Source organism: Saccostrea cucullata, unplaced genomic scaffold (assembly GCF_032062105.1).
Source record: "Saccostrea cucullata isolate Sc308-1 unplaced genomic scaffold, CSIRO_AGI_Scuc_v1 ctg2488, whole genome shotgun sequence".
Classification (NCBI taxonomy): Eukaryota; Metazoa; Mollusca; class Bivalvia; order Ostreida; family Ostreidae; genus Saccostrea; species Saccostrea cuccullata.
In genome coordinates this window covers 52,361-58,360 of record NW_026935727.1, presented here as the reverse complement: position 1 = coordinate 58,360, position 6,000 = coordinate 52,361, and positions in this window count along the sequence as shown.

Below are 6,000 nucleotides of genomic sequence, written 5' to 3'. Positions count from 1 at the left end.
TCATAAACTTTGTTTTCAAGCCGATATGCATGGTTTGTTTGAATAATACAAAGTGAAATTTAGACAATATATGAGTATAAGTCGGTGAAAAGTTGCAGCATCCGACAATTTTTAAGACCACATAGTTTGCTTCATTGTTGCAGCTATTCTTTACTACTGCTCTCGGGCTGAAATATATTTATACTGAAATATGCACTTTAAAGTTCACGATTCAACATTTCATGTGAGTTTCCTATTATCAACCCATCTATTTCAGGACAATACCAGTCCAATTTCACGATATTAAATATATGTTTTAATTAATTTTGTAATGTTTTGCATTGAGCACAATACAACAAAAATGGATATTGCATTTTATTAGGTTTTGCTTCATTGCATATTGCGTTACTAATTAAAAACTTAAAAATTTAAATTTTGTGTTATTACATTCTGCGTTGATCTCGACGCAAAATGTAATAATGCAAAATGTACTTATACAGGATTATTACATTTTGCGATGTTATTACATAGTGTGTTGCAACAAACTGCTTATTATTTTTATTTGTTTCAGAACGAATGCAGCTTTGTCAGTTTAAGAGACGTAGAGAGAGCCCTTTCAGTGATGATGTGGTTCCGTAGACACAAGATTATGGATGAATTAGAAAAGCTTTCTGAAGAGAATGTGAGATGATTTTTAAGTCACCTGAATCACTTAGGTGACCTGTTACTATCTGTTTTCATCCGTCGTCGTGTGGATACACATTTTCAACTTCTTCTAGCAAGAACGACTAAGGCAATTTCAGCTAAACTTGCCACAATGTATCCTTAATTAAATAGGTAATGATGATTCAGTAAAGATTCAAGCCTTTTCCCAAGGGAGATGATTATGAATGAATGAAAAATTAATGGCATCTTTTAAAGATCTTCTCAAGAACCATAGGGCCAAGACAGATGAAACGTATATAGAAACATCTTCATGTAGTGTAGATTTCAGTTATTTCAAGTCATTACCGCCATGGAAAGGGTGAGTCACAATGGACGATCAAGCTTTACATTGGGATACATAGGGAAAATCTTTAAAAATCTTCTTCAGAACACTAGGCCAATAAAAATGAAAGTTATGTTATGAAAACATCCTCAGGTGGTGCAGATTCAATTTTGCTCATATCATGATCCCCCAGAGATTAGGGTGGAGTCACAATAGACGATCAAAGTTTTACATAGGGATAATTAAGGAAAAAAACTCAAAAGAAGAAGGCCCTGATTGGTCATATATATATGGAAGCATCTTCAGGTAGGAACCACTGGGCCAAAAAAGATGAAACTTATGTGGAAATATCTCAATGTTGTGTAGATTCAAGTTCATTTAAATCATGATCCTCGGGGTAAGGTTCGGCTACAATGAACAATGAAAGTTTTACATGGATGATGAAAGATTTCTACTTATCTACATTTCCTATTTATATGGAAGCACATCTTATTAATGTTAATTCAAATTTGATCAAATAGGTGATCAAAGTTTTAGTAAGGAATATATTGAAAAGATCATTTAAGAATCCTCTCAAAACAACAAAATCATGATAAGTCATTTTAATATAATTTAATTCTGGTTAATGAAACACTTCGTTTGATTGGATAAAAATTAATTCATTTTGTGGTACCCAATTTTCTGTTTGCAGCTTTCATTTTATACACTATGTATCCTCTATGGAATTTTGTTTTATAATCAGATGACTCTTAAGGTCTTTGGCCCTCTTGTTTAATTTTCAATATTTATGGTTTCCATACCTCTAAATTGACTTCTACTGTTTAAATCAATGGACGTTAGAAGATTAAAGATAGAAATAAATATCATGAAAGAAGAGAGTTGAAGAATAATTCTTCTAAATTTTTTGAGTCTACCTTCTAAGTAAATGATTTGATAGGTTTATTTTCACAAATGAAATGATTGCTTTAATAATAATCTTACTTATCAAAATAATATACCTAATTTTACTAGAAACTGAGTAGAGACACAAGGGCTCTGGTGTTGTCATTAGGGGTATGTTATCACGCGGCACTGAAAGACAAGGCGAAATACAGAGAACACATTGTCCAGTTTTTTAAGTCCCCGTTGCCTATTCCTGGTGGGGCCCAACAATTCTTCAACGAAATATCAAGGTATTTTTGTTATCGTACAAATAAATTTTGGACTTTTACTTTTTTATGATTATTCAGTAAAATTACACAATGTATTGTAGATTTAAATGAAACTGGTGCTTCACAAGTTATTTTTACAGCTATTACCTGTACACTTATGTAATTGGAAACCGAATTAATAAGCTTCTCGTAGAAAATTGACAAATTTTTTAGATATTTTTCAAATATAATGAAATATGTTATAATAAATTCATCCCTTTTAAAATACTGCATTTCCACTTGCATATACACGCACTTAGATACATGCACATACATGTACATATGAGTAAATATTCATAATATGTTGCTTTAACTTTTGAAGGTGTCAAGATTTCATTTTGGAAAACGTTCGGCTAAATACAAAGATTGCAAAGAACACAGCTCTAAAAGAAAATGTATTCATGATGGTGACATGTATCGAACTGAAGATACCGCTTTTTGTTGTCGGTAAACCGGGCAGTTCAAAGTCTTTGTCAAAAATGGTTGTTGATGAAGCAATGCAAGGAGGTGATTCCCATGGAGAGATTTTTCATCATTTTAAGAAGGTAATAACTTCTGTGAATGTAATGAAAAACATAAGTAAATTTGATTAAATGATATAATATAATGTAAAGTAAAATGAAAGTACTACAAGGAAGTTTTAACATGATTAAACTGTTCTATTCAACAAAGCCCCAGGAGCCTATCAAGCTAATATGTAGCTGTATAATTTGCGTATCTGTACCCTATCCATTTAGAGTCTCATTGTAATCTCACCAAACTGGATGATTGATCGGTTATTAAAATTTGCTGAGATCAAGAAGTAAAAGGTTCCAAAAACAGTTGTATGGACTACAATAGCTATCTTCGTGGTGCAATTGAATATATATATTTGTTTGAGAATTTTGCACTCGTATAGAAACGCCACCACTTACCGGTAGCTATATAGTGTTGCAAATTTATACCAATGCTCCGCAGTTTGGGCCATTGTGCAGTGAGGGATTTTTTTTGTGCCAGCACCTACTGCAACACGAAACCTCGTTTTTTCGGGCACTTCCGACGGACCGCTTTCCACTTCTTGCAGTGGATTCGAACTCACGACGTAAGGCTCAGCTACTTCCTTCGCGTTTCTGGAACAGACCCTCTAATCACCGCGCTATATAAGCGGTCGAATAATGAATATGGTATGGATTTAAATATTATGTGATTTTATATTCTTTTGATGTGGTTATATAATCATGTAATGTGATTTTAAAATGATGTGCCTTGGTTTAATAATTTTGAACTATGATTTTGTACTTATTTATAAGGGTTTGATAACCGTGCGCAGCGGTTTTATATTAAAGAACTATAGTTTAAAATAAGTATGCATGTATACTGTGTTTTTATTGTTATATCTTGTGCGTATTATATATGTATTTATTATACTTCTGTTAAAATGTTTCCTATAAAAAGCTCAGAAGGTAAAATAGCTATCTTTTATAGTTCATGCATAGCAAAGCTATACCCCGGGGTATAGTTTTTGCTATCCACCTCGGAAAATTTTCATGCAATTTTTGCCTCCAATTTTGATTTCCAGCGATAAATCTATTTACTGATGCTGTCATAATGACTTCAGTAGCACTGAGACGTCATCAGATTTCAGATTATTCTTGCATTATTATCTTACTCCAAAAAAATGCAAACCTCAGAAATTATATTATACATCAGTATAATAAATCTCTTATCACTGTTTGTGAGTGGGATAGCTCTTTTATCAAACCCTTGACAGGGACTATTCCCCTCGGGCAAGCCCTCGCGGTATAGTTCCCTGTCGCGGGTTTAATAAAAGAGCTCCACTCATAACCAGTGGATAAGTATATAATATTACATGTCCTAGCACTATCTATCATGCATAGATTAAAGTAGTAATAGATAGTAGTATTTAGCATAAATTAATATGTATAGCATGTGCCAATTGTGCAAAACCTTTCTCGACTCCAGTTTACTAAACACAATTTGAAGAATTTGGTTAGTTTTCCTGTCATTCGATTGCACTCTCTTAAGTTCCCTGATAGGAATTTATTCTTTGAGGATTTTCTCTTTATGCTGGAAAATCGTAAATCCTTTTACGTCTTGGTCAATTTTGTTTATTCATCTTTAAAGAAATTTTTTTCAGATTTGAATAACATAGTCTGAAGATGTAAAAAAAAAAAGATTACCCATTTTAAAGAAAAATGCAACGTCGATTTTGAAATGTTATGTACCTACAAACTATTTTTGTCATGTGCAGGTTCAAGAATTTTCCCAGTGTAACTCCCTCAAAAAAGAAATTTGATTTTAATGTAGCAATTAACAAAAAGCAACCAATTATCAACCTTTTAATATAAATAGCTCAAAGTAATCGAAATTGTCATGCTACATAGTTGTACATGAGAGCGTCCTTACCGTCTCTCGTTCTATTTTAAATGACTAGAAATAAACCGATGTGAGAATGTAGAAGAACCAATATATGTACATGCATGTAGTCTAATGTCGTCAACCTGGCTGTATCCATTATTTTTGCAGTGCGCTTACAAGTTATATTTTAAATGCTGGGAAATTTGTCAAACCTCTGCATAGTAATCAAATATTGAGACGTCAACCAATTATCTATTTCCTTTAGATGAAGAGTATTTACGATAAATATTGATTCTGCGATTCCAGATTCAGATGATATCCTTCCAATGCAGTCCCCTGGCAACTGCCGGAGGAATACAAAATACATTTGACCAGGCAGCAAACTTCCAAAAGGGGAAAGATCTCACAACCTTTTGTTCTGTTGTTGCTTTGGACGAAATTGGTTTAGCTGAAGATTCTCCGTCCATGCCTCTTAAGGTGAGTTCATTTTAAATTTAATATTTTTCAAAAGAATTATTTTGCTACGAATATTTTCTTCAAAAATATTGGATAAAGGGGTTTCATTTTTCATTAGAAATTAGTTTGAGGTACCTTTAGTGAAGCTTTCAAAAATAGATAAATAATTGTCAATTTGATTATAATATCTGAACAGACGGATTAAGCGATGAAAAACCTCATTACTTTATATAAGCCTAACCAAATTTTTATTCAGATTTTGCACCCTTTGCTTGAGGACGGGTGTAGAGACGATAGAACAGTGGATGACAATTGTCATAAAAAGGTAGGTACAAATCAGAAAAATTATTTTGGCTGTTCAAATGGACATATGTACAAGGCGACTATATTCTATTCCATTGCCCTTTTTTTAGTTATTTTTAATTTGTTTTAGGTTTCTTTTCTTGGTTTGTCAAACTGGGCATTAGATCCTGCAAAAATGAACAGAGGAATACTGGTCCAAAGAGAAGTACCGGATGAAAAAGATTTAGAGCACAGCGCTGTGTAAGTATCTGTCACCCTATGTTTTGAAAAATGGGTGAAAACGACAGCGTGTAAGAATATCTAAACAATTCTTTTTTAAAAAATAGCAATTTAAGTTTGTATGAAATTCAAAAAAGATAATGAAACTTGAACCAATTGCTTTAAACCCTCAAAACAAATCTGAAATTAGATGCACTCGCCAAAACAACAAAGGTCTGAAAAGCAAAAAATTGCACGAGCACAGAGACAGTTTCATATGCCATTTTCTTCAATATCAGTGGTCTTATTTTTCAAATTCTTATTAGATGACGCATTTCAATTTCTGGAGGAGTCTAGAAAGCAAAGTTTTTGCAAAAAAAATTGAAAGGTTTATGAGAGGAAGGAACAGCGTGCAAATCCACACGCCCTGACAAGTAAAGGAGTTTGGGGATAAACAGAAAGTTAATGTTTTGTCACACCAATTGCAATAATATTTGCAAGATCTTTCACCTTTATACTTGTTTATTT